Source organism: Emys orbicularis, chromosome 5 (assembly GCF_028017835.1).
Source record: "Emys orbicularis isolate rEmyOrb1 chromosome 5, rEmyOrb1.hap1, whole genome shotgun sequence".
Classification (NCBI taxonomy): domain Eukaryota; kingdom Metazoa; phylum Chordata; order Testudines; family Emydidae; genus Emys; species Emys orbicularis.
The window spans coordinates 129,085,768-129,098,218 of record NC_088687.1 but is presented as its reverse complement, the minus strand read 5'-3'; the positions used below and the strand labels follow the sequence as shown (position 1 = coordinate 129,098,218).

At 43.7% G+C, this 12,451-nt stretch overlaps 1 long non-coding RNA gene across 1 annotated transcript; it reads right to left on the bottom strand.

Moving 5' to 3' along the window:
• Positions 1–5,670: 5,670 nt before the first annotated feature.
• LOC135879422 (uncharacterized) lies at positions 5,671–11,529 on the bottom strand. Its single transcript, XR_010561456.1, has 2 exons — positions 11,382–11,529; positions 5,671–5,760 (listed from the first exon to the last, which is right to left on the bottom strand). It is a non-coding gene; the product is annotated as an uncharacterized LOC135879422 (long non-coding RNA).
• Between the last annotated feature and the right edge of the window lie 922 nt (positions 11,530–12,451).

Sequence of the window (12,451 nt, the reverse complement as noted above, 5' to 3'; positions counted from 1 at the left end):
GTGTGCTAAGGTTTTGTGATGTGGGCATATGCCCATTGGGATTCAAAACTAGTGAAGCAACTAGTTCTTATTTATGGTAGGTCCCATGATGTGCTAGATTCCAGACATTCAAGGAATGATAGTCCCTGACCAAGGGGCTCATAGTCTGAGTTTCATCTAAGCTGATTTGGACTCCCCTTCCTCACATTTCCTATGGCATCTCAGAATGATACAGTTTGACACGAGTGTCTTAACTCAGATTTTGGTGTTTTCCTGGGTTACAAAGCACTGATGACTAAATTACATTGCTAGGACCCATAAAACATGCTAACATTGAAGTAATGCTAAAAAACCACTGGGTTTATTTTGAGCTTTGACTGTGTGGGATGGGTTTCAGAAGAAATCAAAACTTAAAAGAGCAAAACCGTGCAAACAGAAAGCGATGAGAAAAACTTCCCCAAAGCCACATCCACCATAACTGTTGAGCTTTGCACAGCTGTTACTGAAAACACCCACATGGTTCACCCAGGCCACTGAGCCGTTGTTACAGCTTTGAGTATTTAACAACCTAATCCCCATTTGAACAAATGGCCTAGCAATGGTTATCTACAATACTCATGTGGCTGCCATTAGCTGAATGCCTCACAGTTTTTTAATGTATTTAAACTATGTCTGTTCACACCGCCCCTGAGAGCTTCCCTATTATCCCCACTTTACAAATAGGAAGCTGAGGCACAAAGAGACTAAGTGACTTGTTCAAGGTTGCATAAGTTGTCTGTGGCAGATCAGGGAACTGAATTCAGTCTCTCATGTCCCAGGCTAGCACCCTAACTACTAGATCATTCTTCCTCTTTTGATGACAATCTCTATCTCATTACTGATTCCCTGATCCAATTCTTGTTTCTCAGTCGCCTTTTCAATCAATGCAATATACGAAAACATTGAAATCCAAGGAAAGAGCCTTTTGAAGATGGCCAGTCCCTACCCCTTCTACCTAGGAGGGGTGAGATCGCCTTGCGGCTCTTAGAGGCATAGTCTGGCCCATTTCTATTCCAGTGCAGTTTACCATCAGGTCACAGGTAGTGTTTTTCACGGGGATGCTAATGTAAGGGATTTGAGAACATGGTGGAGAAGACTCCTGGCCAGTGCAAATGCAGTAGGCATGGTTCCTCTAAGTGCTGCAGAGACAAGCAGGAGGGAGCATTTCATGAGCTGAAAATTCATTCCTCTTCACATCAATCATCTTTGGCAAGAGAAAAAAAATATTCTAATAAGTAGCAATGAGATGGCAAAGCTACATCTTTTAGCCAGTCCCTCCTTCAGTGGGTTCTCAATTCTTCCAAGCAGCAAGGTCCAAGAAAGTGGCCACTGGTGTATGTTTCAGCCGTTGTAACATTGTGGGATCTTTATCTACGCAAGCGGAGGGAGACGGTGATCCATAGTAAACTTCCTGGAGCACAGCAATCCTCTTCATTGTGAATGGAACTAAAAAGGAACTTTATGACTTTATTCACACAGTTTCCAGACAATCAGTTGTGTTTGTACAAGCTTTTTTTTAATTATTATTTTAAATTTTGACACATATTTCAGCTGCAATTACAGAGTGTGCCCAGCAGGTGGCATTTATTCAATTGTTAAAATCTGGAAATCTACATACAGTAAAAAGAGAGATTAGACGCATCTGGACTGTGTGACCTGAGAACTTACTAAACAAGGCAGCACTGGCCCTATGAATTTTCTTTAGGAACCACAGTTTGAAAAATTCTGGCCTATGACTCTCAGACGTGCTGGCTCAGCAAGGCAGTATTTATGGATGGGGGGGAGAAAATCACACTGCTGCATGTCCCTTCTTATACTGGAATGAATGCATCTCTACTAGGGATTGCACTTGTATAGCTACTATGCTAAAAACCCCAGAATAAACAGGGCCGTAGATTAAAGACATCAGTAACTACCAAACCATTGAATCATAATTTGCAATTTTTACCAATCTGTGCCAGATTAAGAACAGAACACTAGCAGTGAGGAAGCTCATTTGAAAATAAGAATGGCCATACTAGGTCAGAGCAATGGTCCATCTAGCCCCATATCCTGTCTTCTGACAATGGCCAGTGCTAAAATGCTTCAGAGAGAATAGGACAATTATCAAGTGATCCATCACTTGTCATCCAGTCCCAGTTTCTGGCAGTCACAGGTTTAGGGACACCCAGAGCATGGGGTTGGCATCCCTGACCATCATGGCTAATAACCATTGCTTTCTTATCCTCCAGGAACCTTTTTTTTTTTTTCAACCCAGTTATATTAAATTGGCCTTCACAATATCCCCTGGCAATGAGTTCCCCAGGTTGACTGTGCGCCGTCTGAAGAAGTACTTCCTTGAGTTTGTTTTAAACCTGCAACCTATTAATTTCATTGGGTGACCCCTGATTCTTGTATTATATGAAGGGGTAAATAACACTTCCTTATTTACTTTCTCCACGCCATTTATGATTTTATAGACCTCTGTCATATCCCCCCCTTAGTCATCTCTTTTCTAAGATGAACAGTCCCAGTCTTTCTAATCTCTCCTCATGTGGAAGCTGTTCCATACCCCTGATCATTTTTGTTGCCCTTCTCTGTACTTCTTCCAATGCTAATTTATCTTTTTTGAGATGAGCCAACCAGAACTGCATGCAGTATTCTAGGTATGGGCATATCATGGATTTATATAGTGATATTATAATATTGTCTGTCTTATTATCTCATTAAATGACACTGAATGCAATTCTATCTAGCTCCTGTACTGCTGAAGCCCTCACAGCTTGCTTTGGGGTCTGGCACAAACTAATTGTTTGTGACATGCCCAGCCAAGGTTTTACTGACCCAACCCCTAACTAAAGTATATTTGTAAGGTCTTGTTCATAGGTCTCTTTCAATCTTTCCTAAAATCTTTGTAAATATGTCTCTTTGCCTACACAAAAGCTCACACATCGGCATTCAAAGCAGACAATAACACATGCAGTTACCTGGTATAAGGGCTCATGTGCAGACTTGAGAGCCTGGATATGGATACTGCAGCACAGTAAAGAGATCCACTGGAAATTTGGCCCTTAGAGACATGCATCCATTTTTCAGTAGATCTCAGCCTTTAAATTTGCACCTGCCACTCTTGAGTGCAGAGATTTGCCCCCTCAAATCCGCACATGCAAGCAGCACTCAGACACCCAAACCAAGCTGCCTAACACAAGAACATCTGAATTTGCACTTGCCAGTGCCATGCAAAACTGGGGGTTGCACATGCAAATGATTACAGCCTGAAAATTGCAGAGGCACACCTGGAAATGTAGCCCTTGCAGAGTTAGTCAAGATAGAGAAACAAGACGTTAAAAAACTCCAAACTACCAGAGCATCTTAAGCTCCTTATGCCACCTTCTACACCTGGCACCATATTTCATTTTTAACGGCCACCCAGTTCTCTCCACCCAAATCTCATGGGCCAAAGAAGCCTCAAGGGCATGCTAACACTCACAAACCCCTGTGAGATTGGGGAGGTACAGAAACAAATCCTGTTGCTTTCTCGGTTATTTCAAAAAGGTTCCTCAAGTTCCACTCTTCACACCAAGCTGCAGTAGCCAGGCTTGGTGCAAGGTAAGTTCCATGGGAGAATCTATTCCCCCAGCTGCTATGTCAATACTGATACTGCTGGCAGGCCTTGCTCCTGACTTCTGCAAACCTGCTCTGCGAGGAGCAATGGCCTGTGGATCTGCATTACAATAGGTGCACCAGCTGCTCTGTCCCACGCCCCTCAGGGATGTGGAGTCACCCCCCCTGGAAAGGTTCTTCCAGATCCTCCCCTTCCCCATACAGCAGAATCACACTGGCAGGGCCCTCTGCGGCTACAGAGAAAGGGACAGACTTTGGCCCAATGTGTTGCAATAGCAGGTAGAGGATATCCACCATTGCCCTCCAAGCACCATCGCCTGCAAGCAGCTTCTTGGTAATTGTGAAGAGGTCACTCAGCTTTAGAAAAAAATAGACAAAAACAATGCTGTCCAGACAAAACACACACAAGAGATGAGCTCTGGTATTGGATTGGCGTGCATTGTATCCGACTACCCAGCCTGCCGTCGGAACAGCTACGATGAATGATGACACCAGAGGAAGCACAGCAGCTGGATGCAGAATTTCTACTTATCATGCCAATCACAGAGACAGGCAGCCCCCATCAGGCTTGCAAAACAACCGTAGTCGCTCCAGGAGCCAAGCTGTGTGAAGCTCACCTTGCCCAAAAATCTTTTTATTTAAATTAAAGACGATTGATTAAAAAGTGCCAATCATCACCTCTGGGCACACGAGCCAAGGATGCTTTTGTGCAATTCCTATTAGGGCAAGTGACTGTAAAAAATGGCATTGGGGACTCCATCATGTTTATTGTCCCTCTGTGACTTCCAGGTCAAATGTGCTCAGTCAACAGGTAAAACCATCTTTTTCCTCACTGCCAGCCCTGCAAACTCATCCGGGGATATGAAGTCAGCTACATTCTGTCTGGCTTTTGCATCACCACCAGTAACCCTGGCCCCACTGAGACCTAATTACAGCTGTAATTAAGATGCAGTCAGGGTGTATTCCTCTAATTGCGTTTACAGATGTGCACACACTTACACCTACTGGTATAACTACACCCCACCTGACTCAGGGTTACTGTTGACAATGCATGAACCAGAAAAAACCCAGCTTGACTTTCAGATCCCAAGATGAGTTTGCAAGGAAAGCAAACAACAAGGTCTCTTTTTACTTATAAACTTGGCCTATTTGATCGAGATTCAATGACAGACAGGGAAACCCTGCAATGCCATTTTCAGAGAGTCACATTTCAGTGCATATCACCAAATTACAAATCTACAACTTGACAAAGTCACCCCAAAATATTTTAAATAACTGAACCAGGAAGAACCTAGCCTCACTCAGCAATCTGAAGAGACTGAGAACCATGTGCAATTAGCAAATGTTTTTCATTCACTGTCAGCAATGACCTAACCCAGTAACTTTCCAGCTAATTTCCAACTATATCCAATAGTGTCCATTACAACCCATGGCTACATATAGAAACACACCATCAGCTAACCTCATGCATGTGGCATGGAAAATAAACTCCCAGCCTTTGTGTAATGCTCCTATGCTACCCAGTTACCTCCTCTGGCGTCACTCTTCTTGTGGGGTTGATGAACAGGTATGGGTTCGGCCTTGGCTGCGTGATTTCTTTCTTCTTCTTTTGTATGGCTTGGGTAGGTAGCAATGACTACAAATGTATATCTAAGTTTGATAGCCAGCACATTGCCACAGCAGTGAGCTGGTGAATGTCCTTCAAGCCCCCGGCAAAAAAACCGAAGGGCAACCTCAGATATGATGTGCTCCATCGTTTGTGTCTGGTGACCACAGTCATATACAGGGGTTTGCCTCATTTTCCATTTAAAGAGGGTTTGTCCACATCTTCCATGAGATGTCCTGATGCGATTCAATCTGCACCAGTCTCTCCGACATCAATCAAAACCCGGTGGTTCTCAGCAAGGTCAGTGATGAGCTGTGTGTTTTGACCAGTCGAAATGCTCCATGTGGCTCTCCATAGAGCCCCAGCATCGAAGTTGGGTGTAAGGGTCTTGATACGATTCCATAGAGGTTCGCGGGATTTTAATCTCGTTTTTAGCAGGTTCTGCAGGTCATCATGCAGTGGGATGCATGATGACCTGCAGACATTATCCGACTATGCTCATGTGCTCTGCTCCCAAAGTGTTCCAACAGCATCTGTAAGGGTAGAGTGGTAGTATGTGTGTTACCGGTAAGCTGGGGCATCGTTCAAAGAGCACAGAGTGAAGGCTGCATTACAGGGGTGGCATGTACCTTAACTTTGTACCTGCTGGCTTTCAGAGGTTTAAGTTAGCCATTCTCCACATTCGGGAAGGGTACAGGGCACCACTGGGCAACCTTAACTCTGGGTTAATGAAGTTCTGGGGGGCATTTAACAATACGCATAGACCGCAAATTCCTGGCTGCAGATCTCTAGTCTTCCCATATCATTTGGCATAACAAGTGCCTCGACTTCACCCGCAATTCTGTTCATTGTAACGGCCCCCTCTCCACTCAGATTTGCACAATGGATCTCAGGCTCACAGACAAATGGAGTGTCTGAACATTTTGGAGGCGACAGAAGGGGGCTCCTCTTTCTGTCTGCACGTTTTGTGCTGACTCAGCCCAGCCAACAGCAGGAGTCTCACATCCTACACCGAACAAGCTATGCCCTACACAGACCATCTCACTACACTTTCAGCCACAGACACGCATCAGCTAGTTATGGCAGGCCGTGTAGCCCCCTATGCACCAGAGGGTGAGGCAACTTCAAAAAGATACACTTGAGGAAGAATGACATGTTCTAGCCAATAAAGGCAGTGGTACGCGCCCACACCAGCTCATTACAGGTGGCCACAGCAACTGCACGCTGTCCTGAAATTGGACCCCTTACAAGTAGTTAGATAACTGATATGGTCCATTAGATTGGCAGGCCGGCAGGCCTGAGTGCCAGAAAAACCATCCCTGCTCAAAAGGAACACTGTTAGCAGTAACTGAAGAGGGATGCCACAGAAGAAAACAAACAATAGTGGAGGCAGTTGGTGTAATTGGCCAGCAGACTAAGATAAATTCATTCCAGCTTGTGAATACGGCTGCTGAGCGTGATTCACTGAGTAAATCACATGGCCCTGAATACGGGGCAGGCAGGACTGAAATGAAGTACGAGACAAAGGCCAGTCTGCCTTTTAAAGAGCCTGAGTGAAAAACCACCTCCCTGCTCAGTGCTTCGGGTTTCAGTTGCCTGGTTTCTCTGATGTCACAAGCTTACCAGTTTCCCAGCCAGCCATTAAGTCTTCCAGGGGAGACCCAAACCTGAGTTAATGTAAAACAGAAATCGAATTCTAAAAAATGTTCTTTAAACCCCACAACGCATTCAAGTCCTCTTTATAAATCAGAAAGCAAGAGGGAAAAAAGGTGCACGTTCATTTTTTGTTTCCTTTAAGATTAGCCCATGACTTGCTTTTAGAGCAGTTTCTATCCAGTGGGTGACGTTCCATTGTCATTAACATTCAAGCAAGAAAGCAGGTTACATTTGTAATTGATAGCAGAATTTGACTCAACAGTAGGGTGACCAGTCAGCAAGTGTGAAAAATCGGGACAGGGGGTGGGGAGTAATAGGAGCCTATATAAGAAAAAGACCCCAAAATCGGGACTGTCCCTATAAAATCGGGACATCTGGTCACCCTACTCAACAGGTTATTTTCATCCTTATATTATGACTCTGTATGATAAACATTTACCGTCAATGTGGGCCTAATAAAACGGGGCCAAAGTCATCCTTCATGTAGTGCTGTATTATGGCATTGGAGCTGAAAGGTTGGAAGATGGGACTCTGCGGGGGAAGGGGAATCAGGGGGGAGGAGGAGTGAGGCTGTAGGAGGGGTGAGCTGCCCACAGACAGAGTCAGTACGCTTTCCCCAGTAGCCCAGATTATATTCTAGTCAAATGAATGTTTGGTTATTTGTGATGCAAATACGGCAGCTGGACCTTGCAGGGACTAGAGGGCAAGAGAGTCCCCCTTTTCCTATCACGTCTTGGGAGTTTGGCAGACTAAATAATGCAGCTTTAAGGCTGATCAGTGTTCTGGGCCAGCAGCGCACCAACATGGTCTCACTACAAATCTCAGTTAAACTGAGGCCGATTTTTGACCATAGCCAAGCCCACGTGTTTCTCACAAAGGCAGATTCAGAAAATGGGAGGCACAATGATAACTAAATTCTCTCACTTAAAGGGGCAGGCATATCTCTGCACAAGCCCATTCTTTACAAAGTTCACAGAGCCCCCCCTCACCTACCATTGCAATAGAAGTCTCTAGGGCAGGGGTGGCCAACCTGAGCCTGAGAAGGAGCTAGAATTGACCAATGTACATTGCCAAAGAGCCACAGTAATACGTCAGCAGCCCCCCCCATGAGCTTCCCCTGCCCCCTCCCAGCACCTCCCACCCACCGGCAGCCCTCCCCACACCTCCCGATCAGCTGTTTCGTAGCATGCAGGAGGCTCTGGGGGAAGGAAGGAGCAAGGGCACTGCAGACTCATGGGAGGGCATGGGAAGGGGTGGAGTGGGGGCAGGGCTTGTGGCAGAGCACACTGGAAAGTTGGCGCCTGTAGCTCCAGCCCTGGAGTCGGTGCCTACACAAGAAGCCGCATATTCACTTCTGAAGAGCCGCATGTGGCTCCGGAGCCATAGGTTGGCCACCCCTGCTCTAAGTGTTCTGCAATGGATGAGGCATGATTTTCTCACTAGCCTGAATCCACTGGGTTTTTCTATGGGTTCCCCTTTGGGATCCTAATAAGAAATAATTTTCTATGGCGTTGCTCCAAACTAATTAATTGACATTGATCGGTTAATGGATGAGGCCAACATTAGGTCTGAGTAGAAAAATTGTAATCATAACCCAACATTTCCTTCTTTCTGCCATTACACTATCTTGCCTTTATTGAGAACTAAGGAAATATACTTCCACTGTGTCTCTGCAAAATACAGGTTAGAGAACTCTCCAAGAACTTGCCTTAAATGATAAAGATACTAGAATTTCTTTCAGACCTTGGGAGGCAAGCTAGTCCTCGCTTACAGACAGCCCCCCAACCTGAAGCAAATACTCACCAGCAACTACACACCACACCACAGAAACTCTAACCCAGGACCAGTCCCTGTAACAAACCTCATTGCCTATTCTGTCCCCATATCTACTCTAGCGACACCATCAAAGGACCCAACCACATGGGAGACACCATCAGGGACTCATTCACCTGCACATCTACTAATGTGATATATGCCATCATGTGCCAGCAATGCCCCTCTGCCATGTACATTGGCCAAACCGGACAGTCTCTACGTAAAAAAATAAATGGACACAAATCAGACATCAGGAATGGTAACATACAAAAGCCAGTAGGAGAACACTTCAATCTTCCTGGACATTCCATAACAGATTTAAAAGTAGCCATACTTGAACAAAAAAACTTCAAAAACAGACTTCAAAGAGAAACTGCAGAACTAAAATTCATTTGCAAATTTAACAACATTAATTTGGGCTTGAATAGGGACTGGGAGTGGCTGGCTCACTACAAAAGCACCTTTCCCTCTCTTGGTATTGACTCCTCCTCATCCTGATTGAATTGGCCCTGTCAACACTGGTTCTCCACTTGTAAGGTAACTCCCTTCTCTTCATGTATAATAATACCTGCATCTGTAATTTTCACTCCATACATCTGAAGAAGTGGTTTTTTTTACCCACGAAAGATTATGCACAAATAAATCTGTTAGTCTTTAAGGTGCCACTGGACTCCTCGTTGTTTTTGTGGATACAGACTAACACGGCTACCCCCGATACTAGAATTTCTTTATGTCAGTTATAACAGTTACATTATTTTTTCCTTTTTAGTTATAAAAGGAATATTTTGGCTAGATTTTCAGAGGAGTTCAACTTCCATTTAGGCACCAAAATAAGTGGCCTGATTTTTGAAAGAGCTCAGAAAGCTGGGTACAGAGATCTTTGGAAAAATCAGGTCAGAAGAGTCACTATGGGAGTTGCTGGGTGCTAAGCACTTTTGAAAAATCTTGCTACTATTTGGGGTACTTGAAAATCTGGCTCATTGTGTATAAATAATAAGTCTCCTGAAGAGCAGCAGTACAGAGCTTGAAAAATACATTTGATAAGTCAGATAGTTATTGATGGTGGTGATCAGCAAAATTAACCTTGATTGGTCCTAGTTTTATAAGAAGGCAAACACATATGTTGAGTGCCATGGCAGCCTGCATAGATTTATAGATCCTAAGGTCAAAAGGGACCATTATGATCAGTTAATCTGACTGTTGAAGGTCAGTATGTAGGTCATTGCATTCTTGTGGTACAAAACATGCATTAGTTTGTAAGATCACCACCAACTCTTCCAAGACATAGATGCTGGGGGTGAATTCAGGATCAGATGACAGCATTAACAAATTAAATTGATTTTTTCCCTTTAAGTTTGCCCCTTTAAAATGATTATTTTTGTTAAAGGTAACTGCTTGTGTTTAATATATCTCATGAATGAACTGATAGACTGAATCATGTTGCGTTTGATGACGACAGGGGGTGCTAATGAGCACTCACTGCACCTACAAAGTGACTTTCATCTAAAGATTGCCGAGTGCTGTGCTAACGTGAATTAAGGCCCACAAACACCCTGGGAGGTAGGAGAATATCAACTGCCCTATTTCACAGATGGGTTAACTGTTGCATAGAGCTAGTTTAGGGTGAATCTAAAACTAGAACTGAAGTCATAAGGTATGTTTATTCTGCACACACACACACAAAAGTGTGTTCTCAACTCAGGTAAGCTAACCCCTGTTAGCTAACACAGGTTAAAACAGCAGTGAAGAGATGGCAACTTGGCTTTTCATTTGGGGTAGCAGCTTGAGTTCAAGCATATAGAGCAGACAGGTATATTAATCTCATAGAGCTGGACGGGACCCTGAAAAGTCATTGAATCCAGCCCCCTGCCTTCACTAGCAGGACCAAGTACTGATTTTGCCCCAGATCCCTAAGTGGCCCCCTCAGGGATTGAACTGGGTTTAGCAGGCCAATCCTCAAACCACTGAGCTATCCCTCCCCCCACAACTAAGGTTGAACTCAAGCTGCTAATCAATGTTAAGAGCAGAGTTGCTGGATCTTTAATGCTATTTTAACCCAATTTAGCTCAGTTGGATTATGTAAGAACAGAACGATGGCCATATTGGGTCAAACCAATGATCCATGTAGCCCAGTATCCTCTCTCTGACAGTGGCCAGTGCCAGGTGCTTCAGAGGGAAAGAACAGAACAGGGCAATTTTGAGTGATCCATTCCCTGTTATCCAGTCTCGGCTTTGGGCAGTTAGCTACCCCGACTTAGGAGCACACCTTTGTTTTGCAGTATAGATATATCCACAAAGTCATTTACTTCCTTAAGCACTAGACCACACTCCCTCATCATGTGACATTATTTAATACAATGCAAGGCAATCATTTTAGTTTGATGTGTGAGGCGTGTCATCCCAAGCTTTAGCAGCCTTATTAAATGCATATTTGAAGTCTGCAGGCATCCTTCTATTGACGTAGCACTTAAATCAGGCTCTGGACCAGATGACTAATGTACCGCCAACATTTTTAAAAGGCTCCAGACGTGATTCTGGCAAGTACAGGCCAGTAAGCCTATCTTCAGCACCAGGAAAATTGGATGAAACTATAGTAAAGAACAGAATTATCAGACACATAAATTAAATACAGTATGTTGGGAAAGAGTCGGCACGACTTTTGTAAAGGGAAATCATGCCTCACCAATCTATGAGAATTCTTTGAGGGGGTCAACAAGCATGTGGACAAGGACAATCCAGTGGATACAGTGTAGTTGGATTTTCAGAAAGCCTTTGACAAAGTCCCACACTAAAAGCTCATAAGCAGTCATGGGATAAGCGGGAAGGTCCTCTCATGGATCAGTAACTGGTTAAAAGATAGAAAACAAAAGATAGGAATAAATGGTCAGTTTTTACAATGGAAAGAGGTAAATAATGGGTTCCCCCTAGAATCTGGGACCTGTACTGCTTAACATATTCATAAGTGACCTGGAAAAAAGGGTAAACAGTGAGCTGGCAAAGTTTGTAGACAATAAAAAAATACTCAAAATAGTTCAGCCCAAAGCTGAGTGTGAAAAGTTACAAAGGGATCTCATAAAATTGGGTGTCTGGGTGACAAAATGGCAGACGAAATTCAGTGTAGATAAGTGCACAGTAACACACCCTGAAAAAAATAATCTCAAGCATACATACAGAATGATGGGCTCTAAATGAGCTGTTACCAATCTGGAAAGCAATCTCGGAGTCTTTGCAGTTAGTTCTCTGAAAACATCTGCTCAATGTGCAGGGGCAGTCACAAAAAACAAAAAGAATGTTAGGAACCATTAGGAAAGAAGACAAAAATATCATAATGCCACTATATAAATCCACAATAAACCTACAACTTGAATACTGTGTGCTCTTCTGGTTGTCCCATCTCAAAAAAGATATATTAGAATTGGAAAAGGTGCAGAGAAGGGCCATGAAAATGATTAGGGGTCTGGAACAATTTCCCTACAAGGAGAGATTTAAAAGATTGGGACTGCTCAGCATAGAAAAAGGAAAATTTAGGAGAGATACGATAAAGGTCTATAAAATCATGAATGGTGTGGAGAAAGTCAATGTAATGGTGTGGATGAAAGTCAATTGTAAAATGAAATGATTCATTTAAGGGTGATCATTCCCTTCATGAGGAGAACGGGTATAATCCGGTCTCTAACAATACCTTGACGGTAAATGGAGCTTAATCTAAAATTAGCATGCTGCTGTTTTTATAATCAATTATAACAATACCCC